Genomic DNA, 15,000 nt, shown 5'->3' on the forward strand with positions numbered 1-15,000 from the left:
TTGGTCATAAAGACTGTTACGTCAACAGACTTCAAGCAATGCAATGGTCCGCGAAGAAAAATAATAAAAAGTGGCTTTTGTGTGCATGCGTCAATAAACATCAAAGTGAGAGAGAGAGAGAGAGAGAGAGAGAGAGAGAGAGAGAGAGAGAGAGAGAGAGAGAGAGAGAGAGAGAGAGAGAGAGAGAGAGAAAGTGAAAAAAGCCAAAGAATGAGAGAAAATTAGCCAGTACGGTGGAGAGTGAGAGTGAAGGTAGGAGGCGGCGGAGGAGGTGCAGGCGGGGTGGGGGAGCGCGGGAGGGGAAAGGAAAGGGAACCAGCAGACAGCGTGTGACCGTAAGGCGGGGACGGGGAGGGGAAGAACAAGACACCACTGCCTCACTGCGGGGACGGGTTGAGGGTATAAACAAGGAGGGGGGGTGGGGGGGGAGCGGTGGAATTCCCCAGGGGAAGCTCGGCTCTTCCGCGATTGCAAACACTGTTCTCATTTCTGCGAGTAGGATGGAGGATAAGGTTGTATTTAGAAACCCAATCATGCACAAATCATATCTGCATGCCTACACACACACACACACACACACACACACACACACACACACACCTATATAACGTCACATGATAGGAAGTCCGCCAGTAGTCACCTTGATCTGAGCCCTTCAATAACAGCGTCCGTCGTTCAGGGGCTCGCCACCATTATTTAGGAGGCGACGTGCGAGGCTTCGTTGGAAACACTAACCACAAAAGGCGCGGCACTGAACGTTCCGTGAAGTGAAGCGCAACGCAGCTATGCCGAACATATGATCACCCGGAAGGCTTCACATCTGACGCGTGACGGGTCGTGCTAGGTCAGGAGTCTGGTGGTATTGTTTTTTGAGCTCAGCGTGACTGGCAACTTGACGCACGCACCGGAACAGGCCCACGGTGGAATTCTTTTTTCGCTTCCTGCCTCGAGAGTGCACCAGGGCAGGAGACTACTAATTTTTTAACGTATCGGTACTTTAGTTCACCTGTTTGAAAATCCTCTCGTAGAAGCTCCTGTTTTTTCCATGGAGGTATTAAAACGAGAGCTTTCTTCTATACCAGGGCAGGAGACGACGTATATTTTTAATGTATCGAGGGAGAGAGACAGACCAACGGACCCTCTGCCTTTGAGGTCGACACTCGAAGAAAACGTGAGGGAACCGCTACACCTCCCCCCGAGCACCCTCAGTAAAGGACCTTGAGGCATTTTTTTCCTCTTATATCCAGCGGGATGATCGAAGAACAGGTATTCTCATCTTGAATCAACGGAGAGAGCGAGGTGAGTTTTTTTTTTGACGTAGCATCTGTAGTTGGAGTAAACAGGCCTGGTGTTGTAATGACCAGCTGTCCTTGCCTCGTCGCGCGCTTGTGGTGAATAAAGATGTTGCTGGGAGGGGCGGGGGGCGACGGGGAGGATTTTCATGGAGAAGCGAGGGTCTGTGGTCGAGGAGGAAGGTTGTGGATATGTGTCGAGGTGCGGGGAGCGGTGTGGTGTGAGGAGGAGGTGGTGAGGTGCGGGGAAGCGGTGTGTGTGAGGAGGGGGTGGTGAGGTGCGGGGAAGCGGTGTGTGTGAGGAGGGGGAAGTGAGTTGAGGGTAATCGGTGAGTGTGAGGAGGGGGTGGTGAGGTGCGGGGAAGCGGTGTGGTGAGGTGCGGGGAAGCGGTGTGGTGAGGTGCGGGGAAGCGGTGTGGTGAGGTGCGGGGAAGCGGTGTGGTGTGAGGCAAAGGTGCGGTGCCTCGGGAAGAGTGTCAAAATTGCCGCGGGGAGTGTTGTGATGAGGAGTGTATGGAGTGACGGGATGGGAAGCAGGCATGGAGTAGGGGCGGGGGGGCGAGACTCACGAGTACTGGCATGAGTGATGGTGATGGCACGGCCAGGGAGGGGTGGGGGGCGAGGGCGTGGATGAAGTGCCCTTAAAACCTACTCTAGTGACAGCTGGAAACGGTGAGGCGTAGCATCGCCCCTTCGCGCCAAAACTTCACTTTCTCCGCGACTTCTTACCGAACCTAAGGTGAGGCAACCGGTGCGGGGAGAGAGAGAGAGAGAGAGAGAGAGAGAGATATATATATATATATATATATATATATATATATATATATATATATATATATATATATATATATATATATATATATATATATATATATATATATATATATATATATTTATATTTATATATAACTTGATAAAGCATCTACATTACTCACCACTCGGCGCGGTTCGCGTTTCATCGTTGTTACACGTCGTTAACTTTACGGTGACGTGAACATTTGCATCACGCTGAGCGACCCGCGGAGCTTTTTAACATTCTGATTATGCTACAGTGCGTCTAATGATTACAGTAAAGTGCCGCACGTCACGTGATGTTATTAGCAGTGATTATAATGCTGACACCAGACAGCAAAATATATATATATATATATATATATATATATATATATTATATATTTATATAAATATATATATATTTTTATATATATTTAGTGAGTGAGAGAGAGAGAGAGAGAGAGAGAGAGAGAGAGAGAGAGAGAGAGAGAGAGAGAGAGAAAGTTGGAAAGTTTCGTTTAGTCGGCGCAACATCTGTGGTCATATGCCGGGGAGAAACAGAAGGGGAAGGAATTATAGAAGAAGGGAACAGATCCCAGGAGACGGGACACAACCCCCGATTAATACCTGGTACCCATTCACTGCTGGGTGGACAGCGGCGTAGTGTATCGGAAAAGCCGCCAAAATTTTTCCATTCCGCCCGGGAATCGAACCCGGGCTCTCTCGGTTGTGAGCCGAGTGTGCTAACCACTGCACCACGAAACCCCAGAGAGAGAGAGAGAGAGAGAGAGAGAGATGACGCAACCTGAGGGCAGGGTTCAGAGAAAGACTATAGGAAGGGGGAACAAAAAATCGGCGGCGGGCGCGAGGGAGGCCGTTGCCCCGCGCGCCCACCAGACACCGGAAATGGAATGGTGCTAAAAATATCCTGTTTGCTGAGAATAACTTCACGGTGAAGGTGATTGTTCGTCCCCGCACGGCGCCGACTACCGGTCACGATCTTGTCCACGCTCATAAGGGCTCGTGGGGCCAACAACCTCCCATCGCCCCCATCATGCCACGCCTCGCCCCAGTCGCGGCCTTGCGCCCCACTCACACGCCGGGGACTAGGAGCATACTCTTAATTAAGCGTTTCGGCCCCCACGTAGGAAAGACATTTGACAAGGCTTTCATTGGCGTTGGGCATTTCCATGGGTAGTTTTATAACCCCGGTGGTAGTCTGACAAAGCTTCTGCATTATGAACATGAAAAAACACTCCTGAGAACCTGCTTCATCTCCTTCTCTGGCGTCTGGAAGGAGTTGATGTGAGTAGCGGAAGCGTCTGACAACACCGACGTAACTGTTGCGTGCGTTCATCTCCGGACCTGATCTAACCGTCTGACGCATTCACCATCATACGCTGAAACACTCGTTCGCACAGATTCACACGTTAACTTTCTCTTGGGCTTTTTGATATACGTTCCAGGAAGCGTTTTAAACTTTTAACACCGACATTTAGCACTCACAAGACGTGCCAATCCATGCATGAGCCTCATCATGCAAACGCTCCAAGCACAACATAAACGTTAACCGCTCATTTTTCCTCCCCAACAGCCACACAAACGTTCCAGCATATAAAAACGTTTCAACACACACATTACCGTCTCAGCATTGCCACTAAATCACCGAGACTTGGCAGCTATCCCCACCAGTTTATTACTTTCATTTTCTACTGTGCAGACAAACATCTTTCCGCTGCGACAAAAACATCGGAACCGGTTAAACTTGTAACACTTGTAAAAAAGGATCAAATGGAGCAAAAGTTTAAGGAGTGGGGATACTAACTGAGCCTGGTGAGAGGCCGCTTGTCGCTTGGATTAGGGAGGGAGAGGGGGGGTGGAGGGGGGCAAGGGGGCCAGAAAGAGAAGGGACCGTAGAGGAGGAGGGCAGCGGGCCACGGAAGTTGCGGGTAAAAGTAAAATTCGCAGGCCTCCGAGCGACGGGTTTTTGTCGAGACGGTAGACCTCTTGCCTCGCACGCGTCTGCCACGGCTTAATTTTACCTGATGCATTCCAGAGGTGTAATGACGAGCGTGTGTTCACTTCATTCATTCTCGTACTTCTTTTCCTCCTCCTCTTCTTTCTCCAACACCAGTTCCTCCTCCTCGTCCTCCTTCTACAGCAACAATTCCTCCTCCTCCTCCTCCTCCTCCTCCTCCTCCTCCTCCTTCTCGTACCTCCCAAGTTACATTACTAAGCACACCTTCTTCCCCTTCATCTCCAACCTCTTTTACTCTTCTTCTTTTTCTTCTTCCCCCTTTCTCCTCTTCCTCCTCCTCCTCCTTTTCCTTTTCCTTCTCCTCCTCCTCCTCCAGTACTTCTAACCCTTCCGTTCTCCTCCTACACCACGCAAACCTCCAAGTAAACAACTATATAATTACTTTAAACTGCACCAGGAAACAACAACAGAGGGCCGGGGTTAACGAGCGATTCATCTTTCACGGGGCAGCACCAGCACCATCAACACACCATGAGTCACAAGGCCGAAAGAGAGTCTGTGCTAATGACGGCAGCCTTGTTATTTCCCTCGAGCCAAAGAGAGAGAGAGAGAGACAGGCGGGCGAGACAAGACCTCCCTCCCTCGCATAAACAACACTCACTTTCATACTCCAGGGGCCAAGGGTGGTGCTTGTTTTTAAGTTGCTCAACCGATGAAGCATTGTCTCAGCGTCTCTTGTCTTGCATGAGATTTAAGGTAATTTCTTCCGCAACCTTGTGTGTCGTCTTGGGCTGTCCCGTCAAGGCCATCCGTCACTCTGCGGCCTCGCACAGCCCAGGGTCTGAATTCATATCGGCGCCCAAGTACACACTTTTCACAAGGCTTTCGTAGGAGTTTGGGGCATTTCCGGGGGTAGTTTTGCGACCCTGGTGGTAGTGTGACCCTTCTTCTGCACTGTGAACCTAAAACAACACTCATTTTGACTCGATTATCTCCTCTTCGGCGTTTAGAAGTAGTTGATGTGAGAGGCGGGAGAGTTTGAGAATACCAACCCAGGATTCTTCTTCTTCCTTCAACTTCTCTTTCTCCTCCTCTTTTTCCTCCTTCAACTCCGTACAGCCCAGGATTCTTCTTCTTCTTCTTCCTCCAACTTCTCTTTCTCCTCCTCTTTTTCCTCCTTCAACTCCGTACAGCCCAGGATTCTTCTTCTTCTTCTTCCTCCAACTTCTCTTTCTCCTCCTCTTTTTCCTCCTTCAACTCCGTACAGCCCAGGATTCTTCTTCTTCTTCTTCTTCCTCCAACTTCTCTTTCTCCTCCTCTTTTTCCTCCTTCAACTCCGTACAGCCCAGGATTCTTCTTCTTCTTCCTCCAACTTCTCTTTCTCCTCCTCTTTTTCCTCCTTCAACTCCGTACAGCCCAGGATTCTTCTTCTTCTTCTTCTTCTTCTTCCTCCAACTTCTCTTTCTCCTCCTCTTTTTCCTCCTTCAACTCCGTACAGCCCAGGATTCTTCTTCTTCTTCTTCTTCTTCCTCCAACTTCTCTTTCTCCTTCTCTTTTTCCTCCTTCAACTCCGTACAGCCCAGGATTCTTCTTCTTCTTCTTCCTCCATCTTCTCTTTCTCCTCTTTTTCCTCCTTCAACTCCGTACAGCCCAGGATTCTTCTTCTTCTTCTTCCTCCAACTTCTCTTTCTCCTCCTCTTTTTCCTCCTTCAACTCCGTACAGCCCAGGATTCTTCTTCTTCTTCTTCTTCTTCTTCCTCCAACTTCTCTTTCTCCTCCTCTTTTTCCTCCTTCAACTCCGTACAGCCCAGGATTATTTTTCTTCTTCTTCCTCCATTTCTCTTTCTCCTCCTCTTTTTCCTCCTTCAACTCCGTACAGCCCAGGATTATTTTTCTACTTCTTCCTCCATTTCTCTTTCTCCTCCTCTTTTTCCTCCTTCAACTCCGTACAGCCCAGGATTATTTTTCTTCTTCTTCCTCCATTTCTCTTTCTCCTCCTCTTTTTCCTCCTTCAACTCCGTACAGCCCAGGATTCTTCTTCTTCTTCTTCTTCTTCTTCCTCCAACTTCTCTTTCTCGTCCTCTTTTTCCTCCTCCAACTCCGTACAGCCCAGGATTCTTCTTCTTCTTCTTCCTCCATCTTCTCTTTCTCCTCCTCTTTTTCCTCCTTCAACTCCGTACAGCCCAGGATTCTTCTTCTTCTTCTTCCTCCAGTTCTCTTTCTCCTCCTCTTTTTCCTCCTTCAACTCCGTACAGCCCAGGATTCTTCTTCTTCTTCCTCCAACTTCTCTTTCTCCTCCTCTTTTTCTTCCTTCAACTCCGTACACCCCAGGATTCTTCTTCTTCTTCCTCCAACTTCTCTTTCTCCTCCTCTTTTTCCTCCTTCAACTCCGAACAGTCCAGGATTCTTCTTCTTCTTCTTCCTCCAACTTCTCTTTCTCCTCCTCTTTTTCCTCCTTCAACTCCGTACAGCCCAGGATTCTTCTTCTTCTTCCTCCAATTTCTCTTTCTCCTCCTCTTTTTCCTCCTTCAAATCCGTTCAGCCCAGGATTCTTCTTCTTCTTCTTCCTCCAACTTCTCTTTCTCCTCCTCTTTTTCCTCCTCCAACTCCGTACAACCCAGGATTCTTCTTCTTCTTCTTCCTCCATCTTCTCTTTCTCCTCCTCTTTTTCCTCCTTCAACTCCGTACAGCCCAGGATTCTTCTTCTTTTTCCTCCAACTTCTCTTTCTCCTCCTCTCTTTCCTCCTTCAACTCCGAACAGTCCAGGATTCTTCTTCTTCTTCTTCCTCCATCTTCTCTTTCTCCTCCTCTTTTTCCTCCTTCAACTCCGTACAGCCCAGGATTCTTCTTCTTCTTCTTCCTCCATCTTCTCTTTCTCCTCCTCTTTTTCCTCCTTCAACTCCGAACAGTCCAGGATTCTTCTTCTTCTTCTTCCTTCAACTTCTCTGTCTCCTCTTTTTTACCACCTCGTCCAACTCCGTACAGCCCAGGATTCTTTTTCTACCTCCAACTTCTCCTCTTTTTTTCTTCCTTCTACTCCTTCAACTCCTCCTCCTCCTCCTCTTCCTGGTACAGTCCTTTCACCCACTTTCACTCTTACTTGCATCGGCGCGTGAGTCTTCAGGAAACCTCCCGAAATAGAACGAGTAACTAAACAAAGAACGAAGGTAATTAAAAAAGGAAAAGAAAGCAATAACTAATGAAAAAGAACGATAAAAATTAGCGTGTAATACAACCAGAGATTCAATCCAGGAACGAAATAGGAAGAGGCATCACAGAAATCACAGAGGTAGGCCTACGGAAAGACGAACTTGAAAAAAACACGGTACTGCCCACCTCCAAAATTAAGCAAGTAGCGGGCTTTTTTTTTTTTATTACAGTTTTATATTTTTGTGCCTTTGAGCTGTCTCCTTTGCTGTTAAAAAAAAAAAATAGATATTGGGAAACGCTCTGGAATTTCTATATTTAAAAAGAGAAGGGTTTTCGATCAGCGAGTTCTCCCCATCAAGACATATAGATCAGAAACACGAATCAGATCTCTCGAAAAGACACCGAGATATGCTCAAAGAGGGATGGAGAGATTGGCACTAAGAAGATAACCAAACGCGCATGCAAGGGAGGAGTCTGGTTAATGTATAAGGGTTTTCGATCGATCAGCGAGTTCTCCCCATCAAGACATATAGATCAGAAACACGAATCAGATCTCTCGAAAGGATAGAGATATGCCCAAAGAGGGATGGAGAGATTGGTACTAAGAAGATAACCAAACGCGCATGCAAGGGAGGAGTCTCTGGTTAATGTATAAGGGTTTTCGATCGATCAGCGAGTTCTCCCCATCAAGACATATAGATCAGAAACACGAATCAGATCTCTCGAAAGGATAGAGATATGCCCAAAGAGGGATGGAGAGATTGGTACTAATAAGATAACCAAACGCACATGCAAGGGAGGAGTTTCTGGTTAATGTTCTTCCGGCCACATCCAGCGAGGGGTTGCCCGGGTTCAAGGTTGTCTCGCTGCCTCGCCAACAGCCCCGCCCGTCCCGTCCCAGGAATACACTCTCGGTTTCAGTCGTTCTTTGCCCTTTCACTCGCTTAGCACTTTTACTTACATCGCCGTCGCTCGGGTCGTTAACACCTCTCCCAAAAATAGATTAATGAAGAGAAGAAGCAAAAACTCATGAAAGAATGAAAAAAATACAAATATACGAAAGAAGAAGATTAATGAAGAGAAGAAGCAAAAACTCATGAAAGAAAGAATGAAAAAGTACAAATACACGATTCAGATATTCCGCCCCAAAATTAGTAAACAACGAGCGAAAGTAATTAAGAAAAGAGGAGAAAGCTATAATAGAACAAGGAATGAAATTAATGAAGAGAAGAAGCAAAAACTCATGAAAGAAAGAATGAAAAAATACAAATATACGATTCAAATATTCCGCCCCAAATTAGTAAACAAAGAGCGAAAGTAATTAAGAAAGAGGGGAAAGCTATAATAGAACAAGGAATGAAATTAATGAAGAGAAAAAGCAAACACTTAAGAAAGAAAGAATGAAAAACTACAAATATACGATTCAGATATTCCGCCCCAAATTAGTAAACAACGAGCGAAAGTAATTCAGAAAAGAGGAGAAAGCAATAATTAATGAAAGAATGAAAAAAAAACTATAATACGATACACTTCAGATAATCACCCCAAAATAAAGTACAGAAATTGGTGTCACAGAAATCCCGAAATCAAAAAAGCACTAAAAGCTATGAAAAAAATGAGTAAAAAAAAAAGTGACGGTAGGAAATAACTGATATCAAATGGCTCAAGGAGGGGACGGAGGGCCATTCAGCAGATAATGTGATAAAATTAAGAAGTACGTATAGACCATCTGCATCGGAACTGGAAACTAAAGGCACAGAACAGAAACTAAAGACGGAAGACGAAGGGAACGGTGGAACAGGAAAGTACGTCAGGAGAACAGAGGGGATGGTGGGACAGGAAGAGGGCGTATGAAGAACAGAGAGGGAGATGGGGAGGACTGGGGAGGAAGGGGAACAACGGGAAGAAGAATAGATTAAGCAGGGAGGGGGAGATGACGGGAACGAAAGGCAAGGAGAATAGAACCAAGGAGAGAAGAACGAAGGGGAACAGGAAGAGGACGTAAGAACAGAGTGACGGTTAAGAGAAGGAAGGGGAACAACTGGAAGAAGAATAGAAGCAGGGAGGGGGAGAGAACGGTTAGAGGAAGGAAGGGGAACGAAAGGCAAGGAGAACAGAACCAAGGAGAGGGAACAGGAGAGAAGAACGAAGGGGAACAGGAAGAGAGCGTAAGAACAGAGTGATGGGAAGGGTTAGGGAGGAAGGGGAACAACTGGAAGAAGAATAGAAGCAGGGAGAGGGGGAGAGAACGGTTAGGAGAAGGAAGGGGAACGAAAGGGAAGGAGAATGGAACCAAGGAGAAGGAACAGGAAGAAGAACGAATGGGGAAAGGAAAACAACCAAGAGAGAGAGAGAGGCCGAGAGAGAAGGGAAGGAGGAAGGGGGAGAGGAGATTGTTGTGAAGCAATATACGCAAGAGTGAGGCGGCGGCGGCGGCAACATTGTGGCTGCATGCCGAGTGAGAGGCAGCAGGCACACAGCATGCTAAGTATTACAAAACAGGGGTGAGCTTCCTGCTTCCGAGATAATTACCATGAAATGAAGAGGGAAGAGGAAGAGGAGGAGAGGAAGTACTGAAGAGAAAGGACGAAGGACTGAAATGGAGGCACAAAGAACGGATGACAAGTAGAGAAAGATGGTGAATGAAAAGGAGAGAAGACGAAGGAATGAAGAGGGGGAAAGGACGAAAGATAACAAGGAGGGAGAGACAAGATGAAGAAAAGCTATGAAGACAGTGGAGGAGGAGGAGGAAGAGGAGGCGAGGAAGTACTGAAGAGGGAGAAAGGACAAAAGATAACAAGGAGGGAGAGACAAGATGAAGAAAAGTTATGAAGATAGTGGAGGAGGAGGAGGAAGAGGAGGAGAGAAAGTACTGGAGAGGAAGGACGAAGGACTGAAATGGATGGACGAAGAATGGTTGACAAGTAGAGAGAGGAGATCAAGAAACGATTTGAAGACGGTGAAGGAAAAGGAGGAGAGAACACGAAGGAATGAAGAGGGAGAAAGGACGAAAGATAACAAGCAGAGAAAGACAAAAGAGAGAAAAGTTATAAAGATAGTAGAGGAGGAATACATAGGAATACATAGGAAGAACAGACACCAGAAGAGGAAGGAGAGAAGACGAAGTACTGAGATGAGAGGAAGAACGAAGTATAACCAGCAGGGAAAGACGAGGGGGAGGCGCACTTCGAAGACAGTGAAGGAGGAGGAGAAGAGGAAGGACGAAGAATGAAAGGCATGCCGGGGAAAAAGTTTGGAAAGTTTCGTTTAGTCGGCGCAACATCTGTGGTCATACGCCGGAGAGAGACAGAAGGGGAAGGAAACAGATCCCAGGAGACGGGACACCCCCCCCCACCCCCACCCCCGATTAATACCTGGTACCCATTCACAGGGGCGTAGGGTATCAGGCATGCAGGAGAAGGACGAGAAGGAGAAATTAACGTTACGAAGATAGAGGCGTATACCGTTTGTTCGCATGGCAGGGTTCGAAGGGCGGCCAGGAATGGTGTGAAGGCCGAATAGAAGGTAATTTTCCGCACCTTGGTGATGTGGTAGGGAAGCAGACGGAGGGGTTGGAGAAAGGAACGGGGGGGAGGGAGAGAGAGAGGAAGAGAGAGAGAGGTTCCTGAGCCGAGACATTCAAGGCCTTACATTCTACAAGCATTCTGCACATCCCGCCCCGCCATTCCATCCCCTCTCCACAATTAGCTTTCCTCCCCATTCCCCCATTTTCCCCATTCTCCTCTCCTATACATACCTATGATAACCCATTTCCGTATACATTCCATTCAGAGCCGAGTACCTGTTTCCTCATCCCCTCACTCCCCCCCTCACCCCCCTTCCCCTTCCTTCCCGTGACTCGCCACCCCCCAGTCTCCCCCACGATGAGTCACCTCGCTACTCTTCCCCATCGAGACGTCTTCTGCCAACACGCATACTTGTCCTTCACATGTATTCGCCCCTCCGTCATTAAGGCTAAGGTCGCAGCCTCTTACAACTGGTATAAAACGGATTAGACTGCCGTGGATAAGACGTGTTCTGCGATGCACCGTGTGTCTCTACGCTGTTGGTGTTGCGGCAAGGAAGTCGTGGCGTGAAGCGTGGACTAAGAAGGAAAATAAAACTAGCAAAACAAAGGCAGAACGAGACAGGTAATGGTGCCGTTTGATAAGACATATTTAGTGATGCACCATGTAGCCGTACGCTGTTTATGTTACGGCAAGGAAGTTACAGCGTGAAGCGTGGACTAAGAAGGAAAATAAAACTAGCAAAACAAAGGCAGAACGAGACAGGTAATGGTGCCGTTTGATAAGACATATTTAGTGATGCACCTTGTAGCCGTACGCTGTTTATGTTACGGCAATGAAGTTACAGCGTGAAGCGTGGACTATGAAGGAAAAGAAAACTAACAAAATAAAGGCAGGACGAGACAGATAATGATACCGTTGATAAGACATATTTAGCGATGCACCTTGTAGCCGTACGCTGTTTATGTTACGGCAAGGAAGTTACAGCGTGAAGCGTGGACTATGAAGGAAAAGAAAACTAGCAAAACAAAGGCAGGACGAGACAGATAATGATACCGTTGATAAGCCACAGTCCGTGATGCACTTTGTAGTTATGTTACGGCAAGGAAGTCATGGCGTGAAGCGTGGACTATGAAGGAAGAGAAAACTAACAAAACAAAGGGAAGCACGCAACACTCACCCACTGCATCGTGACGGCCACTCCAAAAGATGCTGGTTGGTGCCTCGTCAGCAGCCAGGCAGATCGTCATGCCTGAAAAAAATATGAAAAAATGTTATAACAAGGACATAAGGATATAATACACGATGGATTTTAGTCGAGAACCTTTTACGATCATAAGAGTTAATCCCTCACTAGAAACGGAGATAAAAAAAGTGTTAGTCTAGTCTAGTGTGTTTTCAGATATAAGGTAACATATTGGGAGTCTCTCAGCCTGTCTACTGAAGAGAAGGGTTTTCGATTAGTTCGTTCTCCTGAGCATGACATATGGATCAGAGACTTAGATATTAAAAGGAAACTGAAACGTACCCAAAGATGAATGGAGAGATCGATACTGAGAACCGTTATAACAGATATGAAAAACCGCAGATGAATAAGGTAGCAGATAAAAGTAGACAAGATAATATATCCAATTAAAGTAATTAACATATTTATTCATTACTAGTCCAATGCAGGATACAGACCTTTTCCGATGTCCTCCACCTCTCTTTGTCTGATGATAGTGTACTACTTCATCCTGTTCCGGCCAGGCTCTTAGTTCATCTCTAGAGCATTTGCAGGAGCAGGATGAAGACACCATTATCAGACAGAAGTGGAGGACATTGGGAAAGGCCTTTATTCTGTTCTGGGTTAGTAGTGGTGAGTAGCGGGCTTTTTTTCTACTCTTTTTGTTGCCCTTGAGCCGCCTCCTTTATTGTAAAAAAAAAAAAAAAATGGTGATCCTTATTTTTACCATGTTTTTTTTTTCTTTTTTCAGCACACAGAGCAACTCAAGGGCATCAAAAAAGAATATGTAAAAAAAAAAAAGCCCGCTGACTGTTGCAAAAAAAAAAAAAAGAAGCCCTTTAACTGTTGCTCTCATACAGTGATAAGTCTAGAGTGGCCAAAAGTGAGGCCAATTTCGGACGGAGAGGTGTCTTGTATTATTTTAGTGCAGAACATGGTAGAGATAAAGTCAGGGGCATATGGTAAGCTGGGTATGGCCTCGGTTCGCTTCTCCTTCTCCTTCTCCTTCTTCTTCTTCTTCTTCTTTTGACCTGTAACGCCTTGTATCGCTTCTTAGGTCCTCCTCCTCTCGTTCCTCCCTTCTTCTTACTCACACACCTTCCTTTTCAGTGTTACGTAATGTTTTAAACTGAATTAACCCGTCTGCTGCGATTGGCACGGATTTGGTTTTCACTGTTAGCCTGGTAACATATACTTCCTGGTCTTTCTCTGTCTCTGTGGTGGATAGTGGAGTGTTTCCCATGTGGTAGTGGTGTGCTGGATATCCCCTCCCAAGGTGCAGGACATTACGTTTTTTCTTCATTGAATTATAGCAGCCAATTTTTGCTCCACTCCTGTAGCTTGATGAGGTCTTCTTAAAGGAAATCCGCAGTCAAGGGGTTAAAGTCACTTATCTTCACTTATTCAGACATTTGTGCCCTTTTTTCCCAGCATTGCGCGAGGAACACTTTTGCCAACTCAGACATCTCATCTCGCCTCATTATTCCTTGAGCCTCTGGGCGGTAGGAACATCCGGGATCTTTGGCAATTGTAGCATCCGGGTTAGCACAGTTTTCCTTGCCCAAGTTTCCTCAGGTATACTCATATGTCGACCAGCATGAAAGGGAGGATGAACAAATAGGTAAGATGAGCGCCCACTGGATAGGATCGAACCCAGCCCCTCAGATTCGTAGGATGGCGTGCTAACCATTGTACCACGTTAGCCCCATTCACCCCCCCCCCCCTCCTCTCTCTCTTCTTTTTTCTTTTTCTTTTTTCTTTTTCTTTTTTCGTTTTCGTTTTTCTCTCTTCTCTCCTCTCCTCTTTGCTTTTCTTTTTTCTTTTCTTTTCTTTTCTTTCTCTCTCTCTCTCTCTCTCTCTCTCTCTCTCTCTCTCTCTCTCTCTCTCTCTCTCTCTACTCTACTCTACTCTACTCTACTCTTCTTTTCTTTTTTTCTTTTCCTTTTTTTCTCTCCTCTCCTCTCCTCTCCTCTCCTCTTCTCTTCTCTTTTCCTTTCTTTTCTTTTCTTTTTCTTTTTTCTCTCTTCTCTTCTCTTCTCTTCTCAACTTCTCGTTCCCCGTCACGATGCAGCCGTTGGGTGCTTATTATTTTCAACGCAGCTAGTGGGCGGCCTTCCCTTGAGTCCTTATATATCAGATCCTTCCCAGTCATCGAGTCCATTGATTTGTCCATCAGCTGCTGTCCTCCTCTACATCACAATCAAGTCATGTTCATTGCCGTTGCTTGATTTATATGTCTCTGTTTTGTCTTTCACTTTTAATCTATTTTCACCCATCTGCATTTTTTTCTTCTTATAGTGATACCCAGAATCGATAATTTCATCCACTTTGGGCATTCCTCAGGGTTTTTTTTTTTATCATTGGTATTATTGGTTATTTTTTTTCTTGTACTTTGCTGTATTTTCTTAGGTATTGCATTGATACCCCGCATTGGTCTTATCCTCTCTGGGCACTCCCCAGTTTTTTTGTTGTTGTTGTTTTTTTGTTTTTTTTACAACAAAGGAGACAGCTCAAGGGCACAAAAAAAAGGAAACAATAATAAAAAAAAGTTAATTTCCCATCACTGTTGTTATTGTTTTCATTATACTTTCATCAAGCATCATCGTTGTTGTCGTCCGCGCTGTTATGGCTACTGTTGTTATTTACCATCATTTTTATTATTCTTTTATCTATCATCATTCCCGTTGCTGCCGTTCACTGTTCTTATTTACCATTATTTTCGTCACACACGGGCATGAATAAACACAGGGCCGCTGCCAGGGGGGAAGGGGGGAATATTGCGCGTTTCCAAGCTGGACAGCCTTGGGGACGAGGGGGGGCAGGGGGGAAAGGTACGGTTGGTGGGGGGGGGGGGGGAAGGTGTCTAGTCTGCCTGTACGTCAAGGAAGGCATTGGTGGGTGTGGCTTTGGGACGAGGCGCCTCGGGACCCACGAGATAAAAAATTAAAAATGAGACTGGAGTGCAGGGCGATAAATCTAAATTGTATTGTTGGCTTAGTATTGTTATTGGTTTGTTTGGTATTGTATTGTTTCCTTATAGTGTTTGCTTGGTAC

At 46.1% G+C, this 15,000-nt stretch overlaps 1 protein-coding gene and 1 long non-coding RNA gene across 7 annotated transcripts in view; one reads left to right on the top strand and one right to left on the bottom strand.

The window, feature by feature from the left end:
- LOC126999838 (uncharacterized) overlaps positions 1–15,000 on the bottom strand; it is a 106,912-nt gene that overhangs the window by 78,306 nt on the left and 13,606 nt on the right. The window contains exon 2 of one of the 2 annotated variants that reach the window (XR_007753634.1): positions 11,902–11,973. This is a non-coding gene — a long non-coding RNA (uncharacterized LOC126999838). Of the gene's footprint in view, positions 1–11,901; positions 13,654–15,000 lie in introns of those variants that run through there. The other variant, XR_007753633.1, reaches the window with a different exon arrangement.
- Positions 1–15,000, top strand: part of LOC126999836 (uncharacterized) — a 25,606-nt gene that overhangs the window by 823 nt on the left and 9,783 nt on the right. The window contains exon 1 of one of the 5 annotated variants that reach the window (XM_050862872.1): positions 651–844. The exons of 1 other annotated variant lie outside the window; for it this stretch is intronic. The gene's annotated coding sequence lies outside the window, so the exon portion shown is untranslated. Of the gene's footprint in view, positions 1–650; positions 845–869; positions 1,300–1,768; positions 2,032–11,220; positions 11,346–15,000 lie in introns of those variants that run through there. 3 more of the 5 variants (XM_050862871.1, XM_050862870.1, XM_050862873.1) reach the window with 3 other exon arrangements.

The sequence above is a fragment of the Eriocheir sinensis genome, chromosome 17, assembly GCF_024679095.1.
Source record: "Eriocheir sinensis breed Jianghai 21 chromosome 17, ASM2467909v1, whole genome shotgun sequence".
NCBI classification, from domain to species: domain Eukaryota; kingdom Metazoa; phylum Arthropoda; class Malacostraca; order Decapoda; family Varunidae; genus Eriocheir; species Eriocheir sinensis.